The 23,396-nt window shown below is 48.1% G+C and overlaps 1 protein-coding gene across 1 annotated transcript in view; it reads right to left on the reverse strand.

Moving 5' to 3' along the window:
- The window catches only part of HMGCR (3-hydroxy-3-methylglutaryl-CoA reductase), an 87,237-nt gene extending 66,241 nt beyond the window's left edge, over positions 1-20,996 (reverse strand). Inside the window, 1 exon segment of the mRNA XM_030193271.1 lies at positions 20,881-20,996. The gene's annotated coding sequence lies outside the window, so the exon portion shown is untranslated.
- Between the last annotated feature and the right edge of the window lie 2,400 nt (positions 20,997-23,396).

A 23,396-nucleotide genomic window follows, 5' to 3' on the forward strand; every position in this document is an offset into this window, starting at 1 on the left:
TGACCATCTTCTACCTCCGCAACCCGAGCCTCCAGCTCCCCGGCCCGACGTGAGAGTTCCGTTGTGAGCGCCGACAGACCTGTTATCTGGGCAGAGAGTTGATCGAATTGGGGGGCCAGTGCACCCACCACTGCTTCTGTAAGTTCTGGCAGCGTGAAATCAGAGGCCGGGCGGGAGGGTGAATTCGCCGGCGAGGCGGCCGCCATCTTGGATTCGCCAAGTCTCGGTTTCTCTTCTTTTTTCTTAGTGTTTCTTCCGGTTTGCGCCATCGCCAATCTTGTTAAATATTTGTCCATACACTGGGGGAGCGAATGTGCCCTAGATTATCAATCTTCTGGGGTCGGAGACACCTTTAAAGTTCAGTTTTCGGGCAAGGTTCCCAGCAGCAGAAAGTTCCACGTCCTTCCTAGCTCACAGCATCACGTGACCTCCTTTAACCAGTTTTTAATCCACAATAGGACACTACCTCCTATCCCAGGACTCTCTGTAATGAATATGAAAACACAAAAATATATTAAAATACTACTTAAGCTTATTCCTGTAAACAGACATACTTAAAACTTATTTACTTTTAGTGTCACTTGATACAGCTTTGCGGCAGGCTGCTACATTTACAATGGCGCGACTAACTAAAACGCAAGTGTTTTTAAATCTTCAAACTTTTAGTCTGATTCCTCTATTAACTATATCAAAGTATCAATTGTATACAGACCTATTTTAAATATAGGATATATATAAAGTTTTTTTTTACCTTAAAGTAAGAACTACTGAATAAGTTCTTGTCACCGCAGCAATTCAAAATTCCAGTTCATGCTCAATAAAATTTCAAAAAGATGAGGATGTTGGACTTGGGCTATCACAGTGGGGGAGGGTCCAACTGACTGTTTTTAAATTTTATTTTATAGAGCATGTGCTGGCATTTTGTGTTTACAGCGCTGCGGGGAAAAGAAATTATTCGCTTCTTATTTCAAGGTAGATAAACTTGATAAGTTTCCTATATTTAAAATAGATCTAAATACAATTGGTCTGTTAATGAATTTTGGGGAACTTTAATATAGTTAATAGAAAGACATATCTGACTAGGAGCCCTGTTTTACTAAGCCGCACTATAGGCTCATTTGCGTTTTTAGCATGCACTAACGCTAGACATACCCATATGGGTATCTCTAGTGTTTAACGTGCGCTAAAAACACTAGCGCACCTTAGTAAACAGGGCTCTAAAAGTTTGAAGATTTAAAATGAGCTGGCATTTTAGTCGTGCCATTTTCAATGTAGCAGCCTGCCACAAAGCTGTATCAATAGGACACTAAAAGTAAGTGAGTTTTAAGTAGGTCTTTTTATTGGGATAAGCTTGGGTAGTATTAATATATTTGTGTTTCATATTCATTGTAGACATTGTGTGCTGATGTACAACCCCGAGTTAACCCTGATGAAGCCAGTTCTCTGCTGATGAAACAGGTCCCGTAGGAGGATCGGGTTTGTTTGAAAAGCTAAGTATTTGCTTTGTACTTGAGCTATGGCTGCATGAACTGCTCTGCTGAGATTTTCTGCAATAAATGGAAGCTACACCTTTAGTAAATGTTTATTAAAAATGAAATGGTTAAAAAAAAGATTAAAATATTTAAAAACACTGAAGGGTTTTTTTTTTTTTTTCCCAAGGATCTATGATTGACAACTGGATCCCTTAGTTATAAATGCAGTGTTTGTGCAAGGTTGCTTAGATCCTTTTCCCTTCTTTCAACAACCAACAATTATTGTTGAGCTTAAGTGGAGATTTCTTCCTTTTTGTGGTTGTATACCTTTGATCTCATAAGAGTATAAGAATGGCTATATAGGGTCAGACCAATGGTCCATCTAGCCCTGTATCCGGTTTCCAACAGTGGCCAATCCAGGTCACAAGTACCTGGCAGAAACCTAAATGGTAGAAACATTCCATGCTACCAATCCCAGGGCAAGCAGTAACTTCCCCATGTCCATCTCAATAGCAGTCTATGGAACTTTCCTCCCGAACTTGTCCAAACCTTTTTAAAATCTAGATATGCTAACTGCTGTTACCACATCTTCCACCAAAGAGGAACAGGGCTTAACTATTCACTGAGTGAAAAAATTATTTCCTTCTATTTATATTAAAAGTATTTCCATGTAACTTCACTGAGTGTCCCCTACTCTTTGTACTTTTTGAAACAGAAAAAAAAAAACAAAGCCAAAATAGATTCACTTCCACTCGTTCTATACCTCTCAGGATTTTGTAGACCGCAATCATATCATCTCCCTTTAGCTGTCTTTTAAAAAAAAAATGTATTAATTGAAAAATATATCACACAATAGAAACAATACTTGCTACAGAAAAACGGATAAGCATTTGTTAAGAAAACAATTAAAAGGAATATAATAATTTTCTCTCTTAGACCACCAACAGTAGGGAGAGAAACCTACAATATACAGGGAGTAATAAAGGAATCAAAATTATTGAGGAATAAAGCGTAATACGTTTCCTCAAGACATTACAATATCATCAAACTAAATATTTAGAGATTTTCTTAAGGTCTAAAAAAGCTCTTAATTGAGCTGGAATGAAAAAGGTATACTTGACCCCTAGATATTGCACTAAGCACTTGCAGGGATAGGCTAATAAAAAAAGTAGCTCCCACATCATTTGCCTCCACACGCATCGCTAGAAATTCTCTCTCTCCCGAGTTACCTTAGTCACATCAGGAAATAAACACAATTTTTTACCACAGAAAGTCATTCTAGAGCTGCGTTTTTCAACCAGTGTGCCGTGGCACATTGGTGAGCTGTGGCTAGTCCACAGGTGTGCTGTGGAGTGGGTCATTTATTAGTAGGGCCAGCTTAATTTCTGCTGGAACAAGTGTACCTTTTCAAAGTTTCCTCGTCTCTAGCGGTTGGTACCAGCAAGCAGCGATTCATACAGCCTGCTCGTGCCAACCCCAGAGTTTTTATTATTATTTGTTACATTTGTATCCCACATTTTCCAACCTATTTGCAGGCTCAATGTGGCTTACATAGTACCGTAAGGCGTATGCCAAGACCAGTATAGAAACAATTACGAGGTGAAAATGTGATCGAATAAAGGTGTAACTTCCTGCTTCCACATGGGCAGGAATCAGGAAGTTACATCAGAAAAGGCTCTGGAGTTGGCACGAGCAGGCTGTATGAACTCACTGCTCGCTGGTACCGATCGCTAGAGACAAGCAAACTTTGAAAAAGTACATGGTGGGAGGGGGTCGAGAGACAAGGGAAGATACTTGGTTGCTGACTGGAGAGGGAACAGAACAAAGAGATGCTGGACTATTTCTGCAGGTGGGTGGTGAAGAAGGTAAAATGCTGGGCCATTTGTGTGTGTGTGTGTGTGGGGGGGGGGGGGTGCCTTGATAATTTTAGCACCATGTAAGTGTGCCGTGAAATGAAAAAGGTTGAAAATCTCTGTTCTACATTTACGAAATTACAGCTTCATTACGGAGTTCAGAACTTGCTTGAAAACAAATGAGACTAACAAAGTAGCTCTTAGAACATCAGTAACTCTTCCAAAACTGAAAATAAATCTCTTAAAGCATTTTCTTCTTGATCTAATATTGTTGAGCCGATACAGATGCCATTGCATCCCTTGAAGCATTAATCAGATAGTAAATCTTTGTTAAACGGAGCCATAGCATTTGAAGGAAACAAAGTATTTTTTGAAGTCTTCAATGAGATCCAGACCAAATGCCTTGGGAAAATTAAGTACTCATAGATTTAATCTGCAATTATAGTTTTCAAGCTATTTGAATTTACGTTGTATCAAAGTTTTCATTAACTACTGTAGAAACAGTAGCTTTCAATTCTTTAACCTCTGTTTGGGTCTGTTGGGGAAAAAAAAAGCATACCATCCTGCTTAACCTTCCCAACAGATTTTGATAAGTCCACCTTACCCACCAAGCCAAAAATCTCATCAGATGCTTTACTGATCGTCAAATCCAGTTTCTTCAGAACCTCCCAGATTACCTCCAAAGTCACCGCCACAGGTTCAAGAGAACAAGCTGCAGACCCTGTTGTCTCAACTTCAACAGCTAACTCCTCAGTGTCCCTGATCCCCGTACCTTCCACTTCTGGTTCATGTGTGGACAGGGCGCAAACAGCTGCCAGACACAGTGGAGCAACGGATGACAGAGGGGACAGAGAAACATCTTGTAACAAGAATATGGACGCTCCCTCCCCCAAACATTCAGCAGGGCCCTCTTGGCAGTGCCTGAGATTGTTTGGAGACAAACTGTTCAAGCGTTTGTTGAGGTGGAGAGGAGGCTCAGGCTGCCACGGGAAGAGCCTTCAAAGCCCTCTTTCGCTTGGTATGAGGCATAATCGTAGAGGAAAATCTTCAATGAAGAACCAAGAAATGCTGGACAGGTATGCTCCAAACTAGCGTGTCACCATCTTGGCCACTCCCCCTCCCTTCAGCCATCTCTCTTCCAAGTTGAAGAGCCCTAACCTCTTTAACCTTTCCTCATATAAGAGGAGTTCCAACCTCATTATCATTTAGGTTGCTCTTCTTTGCACCTTTTCTAGTTCCGCTATATCTTTTTTTTAAATGCGGTGATCAGAACTGAACGCAATAGGCGAGGTCACACCTTGGGGTGCTACTGAGGCATTATAGTAGTCTTGGTCTTATTTACCATCTCTTTCCAAATAATTCCTAGCATCCTGTTGGTTTTTTGGCCACTGCAGCACACAGGGCAGAAGATTTCAGTGTATTACCTACAACAACATCTAGATCTTTTTCTTGGGTGCTGACCCACAAGTTGGACCCTAGCATCAGGTAAATTATATGATTTGGATTGTTCTTCCCAATCACTTTGCATTTGTCCACATTGAATGTCATCTGTCATTCGAATGCCCAGTCTCCCAATATCTTCCTGCAATTTTACACAGTCTGCATGTGTTTTAACAACTTTGAATACTTTGGTTCTGTGACTTGCAGTGTTCATAAACCTGTCCCAAGAGACCTCTAGTCAGCTGAATTTTCAGGCTATCTGTAGTTAATATACATGAGAAATTTGGGCCTGCAGCTCTTTCATGGGTTTTTAAGATAGCTGCAGTGAATATACAACTGGCTGGGGGTCCACTAGGACAAATCTGGAAACCATTGCTCAAGTAGAGGTTTTCAATCCTGACCTTCAGACACACCACGCCTGTCAGATATTCAGGATGTCCACAATGAGTATGCATAAGACAGATAAATCAATTTGAAGGGTTTTTTTTTCACCATGGAAGCAGTACATGCAAATTTATCTCCTGAATACACACTGTGGACATCCTAAAAACCTGACTGGCTGGGTGTGTCCGAGGACTAGGTTGAGAACCCCTGCTCTATTTATTTATTTTATAGCATTTATACCCCGTTCTTTCCCGCTCAATAGCAAGTTCAGTGCGGCTTACAAGTTGTGTTATAAAGTATCACAGCGGTTACACAAGTATGGTACAAAGTTTCACATAGATGACACAAAGTATGGTACAAAGTATCAAGAGATGTTCAGTTATAAAGAGTAGAACAATATGAAGAGATGTGAGGGAGAGGATTGGAGTGTAGGTAGTGTTGATGGTGAGGAATTAAGTTTGAGAATTAAGTTGGGTTGTTTGGGTAAGCTTGTTTGAAGGGGTAAGTTTTCAGCAGCTTTCGGAAGGGTAGGTGTTCATTGGTTGTTCTGATGAAATAAAGAGAAAGGAAGCACACTTTATGGCCCCTGGCTTACCACAATCCAATAAAAAAAAACAATTTTGATTTCTAATACTATGGTGGTGGCAACAGGGACCAAAGCTTTTAATGGTTATGGTTACAGTTCCTCCAACGCAAACCCATGGTCCAGCTTGTTTTTCAGTCACCTCAATGACTACCACTCATACACAAGATAATTCCCAGAATGCACAATGTCTACCAGTAATTTCAAAATATAAAGCCAAAGAAACCTTCAAAATGATTAATCTGCTCTTGATTATTGTTTGCCACTGTTCAATGGTAAAATTATGTATAATCATACCTGATAATTTTCTTTCCATTAATCATAGCTGATCAATCCATAGACTGGTGGGTTGTGTCCATCTACCAGCAGGTGGAGATAGAGAGCAAACTTTTGCCTCCCTATATGTGGTCATGTGCTGCCGGAAACTCCTCAGTATGTCGATATCAAAGCTCCATCCGCAGGACTCAGCACTTAGAGAATTACACCCACGAAGGGACACTCTGCCCAGCTCACCACCGCCGAAACGGGGGAGGGGAATTAACCCAGCTCATCCCCACACAAGTGGGGGAGGGGAATCCGTCCAGCTCATCCCCGCGGAGCGGGGGAGGGACACCACACCCGCCGATGCGGGGGGATCTGGCTTATCCTGCAACCGCAACCGCGGGAGGAGCTGACTGACCCTAACACCGCCGAAGCGGGAGGGGTACAAAGCTGCCCTACAGCCGCACGAAGCGGGAGGGAGTGCCGGCAGAATTTTAAGTCTCAATCCAGCCCCGTAAAACGGAGGGGAGAGGAATGCAGCAGCTCACTGTAACACAAACTCGTCTTAACTCTTGAAGAATCCAAGTGAAAAAACTTGAACACGAAGTCTTTCTGAAGTAACTGAAGACTAAACTTGAACCTGAAATGCAATCAGAATAAAAACAGTACAGATATCTGGGAGGGGCTATGGATTGATCAGCTATGATTAATGGAAAGAAAATTATCAGGTATGATTATACATAATTTTACCTTCCATATCATCAAGCTGATCAATCCATAGACTGGTGGGATGTACCGAAGCAGTACTCACCCAGGGCGGGACATTGAAATCCCTGACCTCAACACTGAAGCTCCAAACCGGGCCTCCGCCCGTGCAGCCACAGTCAAACGGTAATGCTTGGAGAATGTATGAGCCGAAGCCCAAGTTGCCGCCTTGCATATCTCTTCCAAGGAGACGGATCTGGCCTCTGCCATCGAGGCCGCCTGAGCTCTCGTGGAGTGAGCCTTCAGCTGGATAGGCGGCACCTTCCCCGCGGCCACATAAGCCGCTGCAATGGCTTCCTTGACCCATCTTGCCACTGTAGGCTTAGCAGCCTGCAGACCCTTACGAGGACCTGCAAACAGGACAAACAGATGATCCGATTTCCGGAAATCATTGGTCACTTCCAAGTATCTGATGATGACTCGTCTCACATCCAGATATTTAAGAGCAGAGTACTCCTCTGGGTAGTCCTCCCTACGAAAGGAAGGGAGACAGAGCTGCTGATTCACATGGAAGCGAGAAACAATCTTGGGCAGGAAGGAAGGCACTGTGCGAATAGTCAGTCACTCCTGCCTCAGTGAACTGCAGAAAGGGCTCTCGACATGAGAGCGCCTGGAGCTCGGAAACTCTTCTGGCTGAAGTGATAGCCACCAAAAAGACTGCTTTCAACGTCAGGTCTTTCAGAGATGCCCTCGACAAGGGTTCAAAAGGCGGCTTCTGCAATGCTCTTAGTACCAGGTTGAGATTCCACGCAGGCACCACTGAGTGCAGAGGAGGGCGCAGGTGATTAACTCCCTTGAGAAAGCGCACCACATCTGGCTGCGAAGCCAGGGAAGCACCCTTCAGGCGGCCCCTGAAGCAAGCCAGAGCCGCTACCTGGACTTTAAGGGAACTGAGCGACAGGCCTTTCTCCAGACCTTCTTGCAGGAACGCCAACACTGAAGAAATTGGAGCAGTGAAGGGAGAAAGTGAGCCTGCTTCACACCACGCTGCAAAGATACGCCAAACCCTGGCGTAAGCAGTAGAAGTAGAGCGCTTCCTCGCTCTCAGCATAGTGGCGATGACCTTGTCTGAGAAGCCCTTCTTCCTCAGACGCTGCCGCTCAATAGCCAGGCCGTAAGACCAAAGGGGGAGGGATCCTCCATCACCACGGGACCCTGATGTAACAGGCCCTGCTCCACTGGCAGCCGCAGAGGATCGTCGACTGAGAGCCTGATCAAGTCCGCATACCAGGGACGCCTGGGCCAATCCGGACCCACCAGGATTACCCTGCCGGGATGCTTTGCCACCCGGTCTAGCACCCTGCCCAACATGGGCCAGGGCGGGAACACATAGAGAAGCTCTTGTGTCGGCCACTGTTGGAGAAGAGCATCTACTCCCAGGGATCGAGGGTCCCGTCCTCTGCTGAAAAAGCGCGGCACTTGGCAATTGGCCGATGACGCCATCAGATCTAGGCTCGGCTGGCCCCAGCGCTTCGTGATGTCCAAGAACGCCTGAGCAGATAGCTGCCACTCTCCGGGCTCCAAGGTATGGCGACTGAGAAAGTCCGCCTTGACATTCATGACTCCGGCAATGTGGGCCGCTGAAAGCTGCTCCAGGTTCACTTCCGCCCACTGGCAAAGATTCATAGCCTCCTTGGCTAGAGGGGCGCTCTTGGTACCTCCCTGGCGGTTGACATAGGCCACAGCCGTGGCATTGTCCGACAGGACCCGTACAGGCTTCAACACCAGTACCGGGATGAACTCCAAAAGCGCCAACCGAATGGCTCTGAGTTCCAGGAGGTTGATAGACCACTTTGCCTCTGCAGGAGACCAGAGCCCCTGCGCTGTCCTTCCCAAGCAGTGGGCTCCCCAGCCCGACAACGAGGCGTCCGTCGTGACGACAATCCACTCTGGGGTCACCAGAGGCATTCCCGCAGACAACTTGTCTGTCTGCATCCACCAGCTCAGCGCCTTGCGCACTGCTGGGTCCAAGGGAAGGCGCACAGCATAATCTTCCGACATCGGAGTCCAGCGCTGCAGCAAAGAGTGTTGAAGCGGTCTCATATGAGCCCTGGCCCAGGGCACAACTTCCATCGTGGCCGTCATAGAGCCCAACAGCTGCACATAGTCCCAAGCACGAAGGAGAGAGGCTACTAGGAACTGGTCCACCTGAGCCTGAAGTTTGACAATCCGATTGTCTGGCAGGAACACTCTGCCCACTTGGGTGTCGAATCGAACTCCCAGGTACTCCAGGGACTGAGTCGGGCGCAGCTGGCTCTTCTCCCAGTTGATGATCCATCCCAGGGAGCTCAAAAGAGCAACTACTCGGTCCACAGCTTTGCCGCACTCTGCATAAGAGGGGGCTCGGATCAACCAGTCGTCCAGATAAGGATGGACTTGTACCCCTTCCTTTCGTAGGAAGGCCGCGATGACCACCATTACATTGGAAAAGGTCCGCGGAGCAGTAGCCAACCCGAAAGGGAGGGCTCTGAACTGGAAGTGTCGTCCCAGGACTGCAAAACGCAGAAAGCGTTGATGAGGAGGCCAGATGGGAATATGCAGGTACGCTTCCTTGATGTCCAAGGATGCCAGGAACTCTCCTGCCTTCACTGCCGCTATAACAGAGCGGAGAGTCTCCATGCGAAAGTGCCGCACTTTCAAGGCCCGATTGACCCCTTTGAGGTCGAGGATAGGCCGGACAGAACCTCCTTTCTTTGGTACCACAAAGTAAATGGAGTAACGTCCCTTGCCAAGCTGACTTTCTGGCACCGGAACGACCACGCCCAGGCGGATCAGATTGTCCAAGGTCTGCTGCACTGCCACAGCTTTGACCGGAGACTTGCAGGGAGAGAGCACAAACCCGTCTTTTACGGGTCGGCAGAACTCTAGTTTGTAGCCGTCTCTGATGACTTCCAGCACCCACGCGTCTGAAGTTATTGTGGTCCACTCGCCCAGAAACGAGGACAGCCGTCCTCCAATCTGCACTGGGGCGTGGACCAAGACCCCGTCATTGGGTATGAGACCCTGGGGGAGGACCGGAGGGAGCACCTCCGGGACGGCGGTCTCTGCGAAAGGAATGCTGCTTGGGGGAGAAATTCCTCTTGAAGGAAGAGGGGGCAGAGGAACCCGACTTGCCCGGGCGGTACCGACGGGCTTCCTGCAACCGTCCTCTGGAGGTACCGGGACGAGTACTAGCCCGAGCCCTGACCTCTGGTAATTTCTTGCCCTTAGACGTGCCGAGATCGGTCACGATTTTGTCCAGCTCGACCCCAAAGAGCAGCTTGCCTTTAAAAGGCAACCTAGCCAGGCGGGATTTAGAGGCGTGGTCAGCAGACCAATGTTTCAGCCAAAGCCACCGCCGCGCAGAGATTGTCTGAGCCATGCCTTTCGCTGAGGCCCTCAAGACATCATACAGCAAGTCTGCCAAATAGGCTAAGCCCGATTCCAGGGCCGGCCAATCAGCCCTCAAGGAATGATCCGAGGGGGAAGCCCGCTGCACCATAGTCAGGCACGCCCTGGCCACATAGGAGCCGCAAACTGAGGCCTGCAAACTTAAAGCAGCCGCCTCAAAGGACGACCTTAAGGCCGCCTCCAATCTTCTGTCTTGGGCGTCCTTTAGGGCCGTGCCACCTTCCACCGGCAACGCCGTTTTCTTAGTCACCGCAGTGATTAAAGAATCCACGGTAGGCCAGATAGGCCTCACGTTCACTCACAGCCAAAGGATAGAGGCGGGCCATAGCCCTAGCCACTTTAAGGCTCGCTTCTGGGACATCCCATTGAGCCGCAATTAAGGTGTGCATGGCATCATGCACGTGGAAGGTTCTAGGCGGGCGCTTCGTCCCCAGCATAATGGCAGAGCCAACTGGGGCTGAGGGAGAGACGTCCTCCGGAGAGGAAATCTTCAAAGTGTCCATGGCCTGTAACAACAGGTTGGGCAAATCCTCTGGGCTAAAAAGCCGCGCTGCAGAGGGGTCATCCGCTCCATCCGAGCGGGGATCCGTCTCCTCCAAGGAATCCGCAAAGGACCGTTGGGAGACCTCAGACACGCTGCCCTCATCTACATCGGAGGAGACAAATTCCTCCAAGGCCTGGGAATCAACCCGAGGGCGTTTACCTCTGGGAACCTCAACCTCTTTACCAGACGAGGGAGCAGGGGCAGCGTTGTGCTTGAGGAAGGCCTGATGCAGCAGCAAAACAAACTCGGGAGAGAAACCCCCCAGACTGTGCACTTCCGCAGTCTGGGCAACAGCCCTAGACGCACCCTCAACCGGCGCTCGCAATAGCGGGGGAGAGACATGCTGCGCATCCAAAATGGCGTCCGGCGCGAAACTCCGCGAAGGAGCCGCGCGGGAAGAACGGCTCTTAACTTTAGCCGCTTCTGTGCCGTCGCCCAAATTAAGGGCGTTCATGGCATTAATGTCTCCAACCTCAAGGGCGGCCCAAGAAGAAGCCGTCCGAGCCGCGTGGCCGGCCAAGATGGCGGAGGCGAGGAGCGGGGGATGGGCGTTTATGGCGGGAAAAACCGCCACGCCGGAGGAAGGACCGGGACATTCATCGGTCACGAAACTGTCACCCAACAAGGGCGAATCAGGCTTGAAGACCCCCGCATCCCCTCTAGAAGCGCTCAAGCGACCCGGGGAGCGACCCTTTGCGCCCTCGCCCTCCGACGCCATATGCCACGAGGAGAAGAATCGGGGAACCCCCTGCCCGCTATAAAAAGGTAAAAATTACCTGCTGTCCGCTCTGAGTTGTAACGACCTGGTGTCCCAGTGAGTAGCTGCAATAGACGCTTAAATAAACGTCGAAATAAACGCCTTTAAGGACGTTCAAATTTTTTTTTTTTTTTTTTTTTGACGGAGCCAGCGGGAGGGGGGAGAAAAGGAGGGACCTGGCACCACCAGGTTTGCACTTGCTCAAAAGAGCCCTCAACCCCAGGCACTCAACAAAACCTAAAAATTAGGCTTGGAGGCCTAGCCAGAGCTGCTGCTGTGTGTGACCACCACCTGCTGAGATAGAGAACATACTGAGGAGTTTCCGGCAGCACATGACCACATATAGGGAGGCAAAAGTTTGCTCTCTATCTCCACCTGCTGGTAGATGGACACAACCCACCAGTCTATGGATTGATCAGCTTGATGATATGGAAGCTGCAATTACACAATATGTTTGACACAGCTTGAGTACTTAAAAAATATTAAGTTTCAATGATCACACACTGCAGTCAATCCAACGTACGAAACGTTAAACATAAGGACTATTTCTTTGTTTCTATCCCCCTCTGCGCTCCTCCTTGATCCTGCTGCCATGCCAGTCTCACTGCAACACCAGCACTTCTTGGACAAGACAGCAGTGTTTATCAATTTGTTCAGAAGAAGACATGACTCGAGTGTCAGTTCTACTTAGCAAGGACTCTCTCATCTACTATAATAAAACGCACCTCCAACGTTCTGAAGCTGACTCCGTGGCTTCAGGGTTCGTAAGTTTGTAAGGGTGTCACATCTCTCTGCCCCGCCCTCGCGTCAAAACGTGATGACATCGAGGGCGGGTAAGAAGGCAGGAGGACTGAGGGAACGAACGAACTCGCCTCGTCCAATATTCTGAAGCTGACTCCGTGGATGGCCAGGGCTTTCAATAACGCTGCCGCTTCAACTGGTTGGCTGGGGGGGGGGGGGGGGGGGGCAGGGGACAGAGGAGAATCGCAGGGTGGCTGGAGGGGGGGCAGGGGACACAGGAGAATCACTGGGTGGCTGGAGGGGGGGCAGGGCAGAGAGCACAATAGCTGGGTGGCTGAAGAGGGGGGCAGGGGATACAGGAGAATCACTGGGTGGCTGGAGGGGGGGCAGGGGACAGAGGACAATCACACACACTCTCTCTCTCACACAGACACACTCGCACCCAGTCTCTCTCACTCTGTCACACACACACACACTCGCACGGTGCTGCCAACCACGCGGGGGGGGGGGGGGGGGGGGGAGAGGCAGGGGGTCCTGAGACCAGAGGGGGTGGAAGAGGGTGTCCTGAGATCACAGAGGGAGGGGGGAGGTATCTCTGTCACACACACACACTCTCTCACACAGTGTCTTTCTCTCTCTCACTCTCATACAGTCTCTCACACTATGTCTCAGACTATCACATTCACTCTGTGTGTCACAGTCACTCTCACAGAGAGTCTGTGTATCGCACACATACTCTCTCACACACTCTCTCTCTCTCCCCCACAGTGTATCTGTCTGAAACAAACTCTCTCTCACAGTCACTGTGTCTCACATATGCACACACACACACACACTCGCACCAAGACACACTATCTCTCTCTCACACACACACACACTCGCACATTCACTCTCTCTCTCTGACACAGTCACTCTCACACACACACTCTCAAACATACACACTCCAAGGAAAACCTTGTGTCAAAAAGGGGCCTTATTTACTAGTATGTATATATACAACACATATCCAGCAGCGCTACAGAAACTATAGGAGCGAGCTAAATGTGCAGCACAGTACATGGAGCAGCCATTGTGGCTGGGATTAAATGAGGTAAATGGCTAGAAAGTCGGGAGCCAGACTTACTACTCTGTATGAGGTACTCCGATTTCCACAGCAAACTCCTGTACAAGAGCCCTGTAGCTTCACTTTCAGATTCATTTTCTATAGCTTCCTCTCTTAAAATTTTAGCGGAATACTTTTTCCTAAGCAAGTGGCGATGGGAAATCACTAAAACAGTGCATCCCAAACATTTAACCACTATTACTCCATTTTAACAGTCTTTTAAAAACAACCCTCACCTGAACCTAGGAGATGGTGATCAAAATGGAAAACCTTCACCCCCCCCCCATCCACTTCCTCCTGCCCCATGTTGACAGCAGGGGCAACAGCAGTGATGCCAACAGAAACAGCAGCCAGTACAAGGCCTTGTGTACCACTCAGACCCCTGCACTCTCCATGGTAATAGTCACAGAGGAAGGCCTGAATTTAGGCACAGAAAACAGAGGTAACTACCTAATGCCACATTTTGAAGGCATAACCCTATGCCACTTGGTTTAAGATCTGTGGAGGAGTAACCTAGTGGTTAGTGCAGTAGACTTTGATCCTGGGGAACTGGGTTTGAGTCCCACTGCAGCTCCTTGTGACTCTGGGCAACTCCCTTAACCCTCCATTGCCCCAGGTACAAATAAGTACCTGTATATATGTAAACCACTTTGAATGTAGTTGCAAAAACCACAGAAAGGCAGTAAAAGTCCCATTTCCCTTATTCTCTGGTCCTGTCTACGGGTGCCAAAACCTTAAATCCAGCCCTTTTCAGAGGGAAAGAGAGGGGCCTGTTCTGTGACCCTATTTTAAGAACATACTACATATAAACTCACACATGTTATAAAGGAAAAATACTAGTTCTTTAAACAAATGAGGTGTTCTTAACAAATTTTATTTATTTTAGATTTTCCATAAAAATCTATCTGGGCAACTTTTATTGGGCCGGTCTATAAATCCTTTATTAACTATAAACAAACTCTGCCAAATGTTTTGTAAGCCTTGTTCCAGTTATCTTTACAGTTTGTTTTGTTTGCCTCAAATTTAATGAAATGCGAGTAGAGGAATCCTACTACCTTTGTCTGGTTTACTCATAGAGAATACTCTGGTTGCATGAAGGTGCAAGAATCAAATCTTCCAATTGTTGCTGATCATAGAACCATTCCAGGGTTGGTATTGTAGCAAAAATAAATTCTGACACTTTAGAAGTTTACAGTTATACCCCCCCCCCCCATACACACACACAATGCATAACATAAACAGAAATTGCACTTAGACTTACAAAGTTACTAAGAGGTGTATTTTCAAAGCACTTAAGTCTAAGTGCGTTGAAAATACACCTCCACGTGTTTTACCCAGCTCTTAATACGCCACACATTTTCTCGTTGGGTCAAACCTCTGCCATCAGGATACCTATGAAACTGCTATCAGACATTCTCAAGGCATACACAAGCTATCAATTTTTTTTTTTTTTTTGGGGGGGGGGGGGGGGGTGTATTTTGTGTTTTATCAAATTTTTTTTACTCACAATATTCAATTGCCTACTAGTACTAGAAGAAAATCAGAGCACTGGCTCCAGAGGAGCTTAAAACTGCTCAATTTTGTTAGTCTATATGTTCCAGATCCTTAATGCTGCACTATACTGACAAATGGTAAAATTATGTATCATACCTGATAATTTTCTTTCCATTAATCATAGCTGATCAATCCATAGACTGGTGGGTTGTGTCCATCTACCAGCAGGTGGAGATAGAGAGCAAACCTTTTGCCTCCCTATATGTGGTCATGTGCTGCCGGAAACTCCTCAGTATGTCGATATCAAAGCTCCATCCGCAGGACTCAGCACTTAGAGAATTACACCCACAAAGGGACACTCTGCCCAGCTCACCACCGCCGAAACGGGGGAGGGGAATTAACCCAGCTCATCCCCACACAAGTGGGGGAGGGGAATCCGTCCAGCTCATCCCCGCGGAGCGGGGGAGGGACACCACCCCGCCGATGCGGGGGTATCTGGCTTATCCTGCAACCGCAACCGCGGGAGGAGCTGACTGGCCCTAACACCGCCAAAGCGGGAGGGGTACAAAGCTGCCCTACAGCTGCACGAAGCGGGAGGGAGCGCCGGCAGAATTTAGGTCTCAATCCAGCCCCGTAAAACGGAGAGGAGAGGAATGCAGCAGCTCACTGTAACACAAAATCGTCTCAACTCCTGAAGAATCCAATTGAAAAAACTTGAACACGAAGTCCTCCTGAACAGGAACTGAAGACTAAACTTGAACCTGAAATGCAACCAGAATAAAAACAGTACAGATATCTGGGAGGGGCTATGGACTGATCAGCTATGATTAATGGAAAGAAAATTATCAGGTATGATACATAATTTTACCTTCCATATCATCATGCTGATCAATCCATAGACTGGTGGGATGTACCGAAGCAGTACTCACCCAGGGCGGGACATAGAAATCCCTGACCGCAACACTGAAGCTCCAAACCGGGCCTCCACCCGAGCAGCCACAGTCAAGCGGTAATGCCTGGAGAAGGTATGAGCTGATGCCCAAGTTGCCGCCTTGCAAATCTCTTCCAAGGAGACGGACCCGGCCCCCGCCATCGAGGCCGCCTGAGCTCTAGTGGAGTGAGCCTTCAGCCGGATAGGCGGCACCTTCCCCGTGGCCACATAAGCCGCTGCAATGGCTTCCTTGACCCATCTTGCCACTGTAGGCTTAGCAGCCTGCAGACCCTTACGAGGACCTGCAAACAGGACAAACAGATGATCCGACTTCCGGAAATCATTGGTCACTTCCAAGTATCTGATGATGACTCGTCTCACATCTAGATATTTGAGAGCAGAGTATTCCTCTGGGTAGTCCTCCCTACGAAAGGAAGGGAGACAGAGCTGCTGATTCACATGGAAGCGAGAAACAATCTTGGGCAGGAAGGAAGGCACTGTGCGAATAGACACTCCTGCCTCAGTGAACTGCAGAAAGGGCTCTCGACATGATAGCGCCTGGAGCTCGGAAACTCTTCTGGCTGAAGTGATAGCCACCAAAAAGACTGCTTTCAACGTCAGGTCTTTCAGAGATGCCCTCGACAAGGGTTCAAAAGGCGGCTTCTGCAAGGCTCTTAGCACTAGATTGAGATTCCACGCAGGTACCACCGAGTGCAGAGGAGGGTGCAGGTGATTAACTCCCTTGAGAAAGCGCACCACATCTGGCTGCGAAGCCAGGGAAGCACCCTTCAGGCGGCCCCTGAAGCAAGCCAGAGCCGCTACCTGGACTTTAAGGGAACTGAGCGACAGGCCTTTCTCCAGACCTTCTTGCAGGAACGCCAACACTGAAGAAATTGGAGCAGTGAAGGGAGAAAGGGAGCCTGCCTCACACCACGATGCAAAGGTACGCCAAACCCTGGCGTAAGCAGTAGAAGTAGAGCGCTTCCTCGCTCTCAGCATAGTGGCGATGACCTTGTCTGAGAAGCCTTTCTTCCTCAGACGCTGCCGCTCAATAGCCAGGCCGTAAGACCAAAGGGGGAGGGATCCTCCATCACCACGGGACCCTGATGCAACAGGCCCTGTTCCGCTGGCAGTCGCAGAGGTCCGTCCACTGAGAGCCTGATCAAGTCCGCATACCAGGGACGTCTGGGCCAGTCAATAGCCAGGCCGTAAGACCAAAGGGGGAGGGATCCTCCATCACCACGGGACCCTGATGCAACAGGCCCTGCTCCGCTGGCAGTCGCAGAGGCCTTACAGAACCTCCTTTCTTTGGTACCACAAAGTAAATGGAGTAACGTCCCTTGCCAAGCTGATCTTCTGGCACCGGAACGACCGCACCCAGGCAGATCAGATTGTCCAAAGTCTGCTGCACTGCCACAGCTTTGACCGGAGACTTGCAGGGAGAGTGTACAAACCCATCTCTTAAGGGTCGGCAGAACTCTAGCTTGTAGCCGTCTCTGATGACTTCCAGCACCCAAGCGTCTGAAGTTACCCTGGTCCACTCGCCCAGAAACGAGGACAGGCGTCCTCCAATCTGCACTGGGCCATGGACCAGGGCCCCGTCATTGGGTACGAGACCCTGGGGGAGGACCGGAGGAAGCTTCCTGAAACCGTCCTTTGGAGTTACCGGGGTGAGCACTGGCCCGAGCCCTGACCTCTGGGAACCTCTTGCCCTTAGACGTGCCGAGATCGGTCACAATTTTGTCCAGCTCGACCCCAAAAAGCTGCTTGTCTTTAAAAGGCAACTTAGCCAGGCGAGACTTAGAGGCATGGTTCGCAGACCAATGCTTCAGCCAAAGCCACCGCCGTGCAAAGACTGTCTGAGCCATACCTTTAGCTGAGGCTCTCAAGACATCATACAGCAAGTCTGCCAAATAAGCCAAGCCCAATTCCAGGGCTGGCCAATCAGCCCTCAAGGAAGGATCCGAGGGGGAAGCCCGCTGCACAATCGTCAGGCACGCCCTGGCCACATAGGAGCCGCAAACTGAGGCCTGCAAACTTAAAGCAGCCGCCTCGAAGGACGACCTTAAGGCCGCCTCCAATCTTCTATCTTGGGCGTCCTTTAGGGCCATGCCACCTTCCACCGGCAACGCCGTTTTCTTAGTCACCGCAGTGATTAAAGAATCCACGGTAGGCCAAAGAAAGGCCTCCCGTTCACCTTCAGGCAGAGGATAGAGGCGGGACATAGCCCTAGCCACTTTGAGGCTCGCTTCTGGGACATCCCATTGAGCCGAAATCAAGGTGCGCATGGCCTCATGCACGTGGAAGGTTCTAGGCGGGCGCTTCGTCCCCAGCATAATGGCGGAGCCAACAGAGGCTGAGGGAGAGATGTCCTCCGGAGAGGAAATCTTCAAAATGCTCATGGCCTGCACTAACAGGTTGGGCAAATCCTCTGAGCGAAAGATCCGCGCTACAGAGGGGTCATCCACTCCATCCGAGCGGGAATCCATCTCCTCCAAGGAATCCCCAAAGGACCGTTGGGAGAACTCAGATACGCTGCCCTCATCTACATCAGAGGAGACAGAGTCCTCTAGGGCCTGGAAATCCACCCGAGGGCGTTTGCTTCCGGAGGCCTCAACCCCTTTATCAGACAGGGGGGCAGGGGCAGCATTTTGCATAAGAAAAGCCTGATGCAGCAGCAAAATGAACTCAGGGGAGAATCCCCCCGAACAGTGCACTTCTGCAGCTTGGGCCACGGCCCTAGCTGCACCCTCAACCGGCGCTCGCAAGAGTTGGGGAGAAACGTGCTGCTCATCCAAAATGGCGTCCGGCGCAAAACTCCGAGAAGGAGCCGCGCGGGAAGAACGGCGCTTAACTTTGGCCGCTTTCTTACCGTTGCCCGAATCAAGGGCGACCATAGTATTAACGTCTCCCAGCTCGAGGGCGGCCCAAGAAGAAGCCGTCCGAGCAGAGTGGCCGGCCAACATGGAGAGGGCAAGCAGCGGGGGATGGGCGCTTATGGCGGGAAAAACCGCCGCACCGGAGGAAGAACCGGGACGCTGACCGGCCTTCAAACTGATGCTTAACAAAGGCGATTCAGGTTTTGAAATCCCCGCATCCCCGCTAGACGCACCCACGTGGTCCGGGGAGCGAATCCTCGCGCCCTCGCCCTCTGACGCCATAAGCCACGTGGAGACCGAACGGGGAACCCCCTGCCCGCTATAAAAAGGTAAAATTACCTGCTTCTCGCTCCGAGCTGTAACGAACTGGTGTCCCAGTGAGCAGCTGCAATAAACGTTGAAATAAACATTGAAGTAAACGCCCTTAAAGACGTCCAAAATTTTTTTTTTTTTTTTTTAACGGAGCCAGCGGGAGGGGGGAGAAAAGGAGGGACCTGGCACCACCAGGTTTGCACTTGCTCAAGAAGAGCCCTCAACCCCAGGTACTCAACAAAACCTAAAAATTAGGCATGGAGACCTAGCCAGAGCTGCTGCTGTGTGTGACCACCACCTGCTGAGATAGAGAACATACTGGGGAGTTTCCGGCAGCACCAGGGTTGCCAGGTGGAAATTTTTTTTCCAGCCCAATCCAGCCCAAAAAACAGCCCAAAAACCGCCCAAACACAAACCCCGCCCCTGACACCCCCACCCCCGCGTCATCACCCCCGCCCCCGCCGTCATCAACCCCGCCCCCGCCGTCACCGGCCCCACCTCCCCGTCATCGGCCCCGCCCAAAACGTCACTAACCCCGCCCAAAAACCCCGCCCCCCGCAGCCGAAAAAGGCAAAAAGCTGCCCAAAAAACTGCCCTGAAGCCCAAAAAGCAGCCCAAAAAACCGCAACCCGCCGCGGGCAAAAATTTCCCGCGGCGGGTCGCGGAAAACCGCCCAATTGGGCGGTAAAACCGCCCACCTGGCAACACTGGGCAGCACATGACCACATATAGGGAGGCAAAAGGATTGCTCTCTATCTCCACCTGCTGGTAGATGGACACAACCCACCAGTCTATGGATTGATCAGCATGATGATATGGAAACAGCAGTTACCGACTATATGAATACATGGAACAATTTGCAATTAACACCAAAACAATGGAACAAGATACCTAAACTAGGAGTAGCAAGACAACATACATAACACAGGTTAATATGCTCTACAGCAAACTATTTAATTCTCTGTAAGCCACGTTGCGCCTGCATGAGTGGGTAAATGTGGGATATAAGTAACAAATAAATAAATAGATAGATAGATATTTGCAATTACCTCTAGCACCAAAACAATGGAACAAGATACCTGAAACAGGAAATAGCAAGAGAGCATACATAAATCACAGATTAATATGCTCTATGTCAGCGGGTGTCCTAAATATTGTAACTCCTTTCAAAAGTATATTTAAATAACCTGTAAAGGTACTGTGTGAAACACATATCTGTGACACATAAAAAGGAACTATAAAGTAAATGCTACTGAACCTGGATTTAGTATTCAACTTACATTACCGACTTAAAACAAACTCTTGGGTCAGGAGGTGCATTTCAGGTAGCATCACCTTTGATTTTTGAAATGAATTATTCCCAATTACGTTTTTTTAAAGAGACAATAAACAGTCTATAATACAAATCCATTAGACTTTACCCTAATACATCAATTTAAAAAGTGAACATTAAAAATCGAAGTAACCATGTACACATTTTTGTTGCTCGGTTTCCTAATAGTAAGTGCTCTCTCCATCATATTCTGCCTTTTACAGCATCGAACACAGGAAGTTATCACAAGATAATGCAAAAGACATCGGAGTCTTATTCAAACAGTCTCATAATCCTCCCGATTCACTACAAATTCTGCCGATTCTACAAGTCACTAGAGAGTAATTCGGATATTTATTGTAAAAAAAATCTAGGGAGACAACCACAGAATCTTTTTACATTTATCATCTTCAAGGGAGGATAAGCTCGGAGAAAAGGCTAGATAAAAAAAAATATATATATATACATAGCAAATGAAGACCCTGTGTACCGTGCACGTTCACATTTTTCATATGCTTACTGTGTGGCCATTTTCATCACATAATCGCCCACGGAGAGTACAACTAGGTACAGATCATTCAGGGCCACGTAGATGGAAGAAAACGAGCAAACACTAGTGACTCGTCTCTTTATAATCGAACCCAAGAAGAACAGACTGACCTGATGCGGCCTGGTATCAACAGATCAGCAGCACTCGTCAGCTTCACTAGGACCCCGCCACGGGACACTGTGCAAGTGGTCAGTCACCACCCGCCCGTAGGTGTACACTACAGAGCAGGGGAGGGCCGGGCGCACGCCAAGGGGCGGGGACGGGCGGCGACAGTACGGCCCTGGCCTGGTCCGATGCCAGGGCCAATCCAGGACGCCCGTTGTCGCCGACGTCACGGAGGTTTCCCCGGCAACCGGCCAGAGTGCTTCACTTTTCGAGAGGAAATCGGAAGGGAAACGCGTGATCTCGCCATGGCCGACGAACCAATGGCGGCGCTGTGGTTCTGTGTCTTCTGCCGCGCCATTGGTGCTGCTGGGCGAGGCGAGACCCAGCAGAGACGAAGCACTAAGGACGTCGCTTGAAGTACACAAATACACAGAGTTTAGATCGTAGATTCTTTGCCTGTGCCGTTTTAAAATCCTCACTGAAAACTAAATGTACATAGGAAAATTGCAACACAAAACCACATAGCCTACGATCTGTGTTCACACACACACACACACAAAAAGAGGTAATCTGAATAAGCGTGAAACAGAAACAATACTTGAAATACTGTTGTACTTTCATTACAACTATTATACACACTGCGTTCTCGGTTCCTTTTATTTTAATCACGTTCATATTACTTCAGCAACATTTGTAAACGTCATATCCTTAAACATTTCCGATGAATTGCGCCTGGTGTCCCCATTCAGCTGGGATGCAATAGCTCCTTTGCCCTTCAGAAAATATTTGGAAAGCGAAAGTAAAAGGGGCCAGCAAGTAGCACGATAGCGCATAGCTGTATTTAAAAGGGTTCCATGAAGGAAAAAAAACACCCCAACAACAACAACAACCAAAAACCTGCTGAATTACATATAGTATGTTTCCCCCCGCTACAGTACTGAATTTACGAACATCCACTAGGGTACACTACCCAGCTTCATATCCCCCCAAGATTGTATTCAATAATAAGGGAAATATGTGGAATCATTGGTTCAGTGTACATGCAACCTTCTACATATGTACCAACTCCCCCATTTTCTGTACCTCCTTCCTCCACAAAAAAAAAAAAAAAATCATTCACATAAAAAAGCGCCTTCACTCATCGCCGAACTTGCCTCCACACAAATTTTAGTGCACCTAGATCTACGCCTTAGCTCAAAGAACTAAAATCACACACATAAGCCTCTGTTTTGTAACTGAACTGAGGCTAAAACGAATTAATTTCATATTCACTTACTTAGTACATATTATGAGCAATAACCCTTTTGTCTGCATCCCTTATTTTGAATTGAACTACCGGGCATGGCGAGTGCACAGATTCTGGCGGCCTTGAAAAATACAAATCCAAACATCAACTTAGAATGGTATTTGTTTTGTTGCTCTCACCCAACACCACTAGTAAAGACCATATCTGTTACTTTTTTAGTACTGGTCACCTAGAGAGGGGTGTGTGTGTGTGTGTGTGTGTCTGGAGTACTTTAATAAGTGGCTTGTAAAAGCCTTTCATAAAATTACCCCCCTAAATCAGTATTCTTCATTGCATGGCCTGAAGTAACAAATAATAAGAGGGCAAAGTTTGTCCCTGTCCCCGTGAACTCTGTCTGATCCCATCTGCATAAGCCTTGAACAGTATAAGAAAGAAACAATATTCTCTACAGCTGTTGTTTTATAAATCACAAACAATACAGAACAAGGAGTTTGGAGTTATGGACCAAGAAAGGGATCTGGGTGTCGTCATTGATAATACGCTGAAACCTTCTGCTCAGTGTGCTGCTGCGGCTAGAAAAGCGAATAGAATGTTGGGTATTATTAGGAAAGGTATGGAAAACAGGTGTGAGGATGTTATAATGCCGTTGTATTGCTCCATGGTGCGACTGCACCTTGAGTATTGTGTTCAATTCTGGTCGCCGGATCTCAAGAAAGATATAGTAGAATTGGAAAAGGTGCAGCGAAGGGGGATGGGACAACTTCCCTATGAAGAAAGACTAAGGAGGCTAGGGCTTTTCAGCTTGGAGAAGAGACGGCTGAGGGGAGACATGATAGAAGTATATAAAATAATGAGTGGAGTGGAACAGGTGGATGTGAAGCGTCTGTTCACGCTTTCCAAAAATACTAGGACTAGGGGGCATGCGATGAAACTACAGTGTAGTAAATTTAAAAGAGAGGTGTGGTAGCCGTGTTAGTCCACTCTTAAAGGTTATCAATAGAAATCAAACAAAATAAAACATGGAAAAGAAAATAAGATGATACCTTTTTTATTGGACATAACTTAATACATTTCTTGATTAGCTTTCGAAGGTTGCCCTTCTTCGTCAGATCGGAAATAAGCAAATGTGTTAGCAGATAGTATATATAAGAGAAACATCAAAGCATTACTTTGACAGTCTGACAGAGTGGGAGGGGGTATGCATGGGGACATCAAAGCATTTCACTGATATTCTAACAGGATGGGTGTTGGTAGGTGAGAGGAGGGTAATAAAGA

Source organism: Microcaecilia unicolor, chromosome 2 (genome assembly GCF_901765095.1).
Source record: "Microcaecilia unicolor chromosome 2, aMicUni1.1, whole genome shotgun sequence".
Lineage (NCBI taxonomy): Eukaryota > Metazoa > Chordata > Amphibia > Gymnophiona > Siphonopidae > Microcaecilia > Microcaecilia unicolor.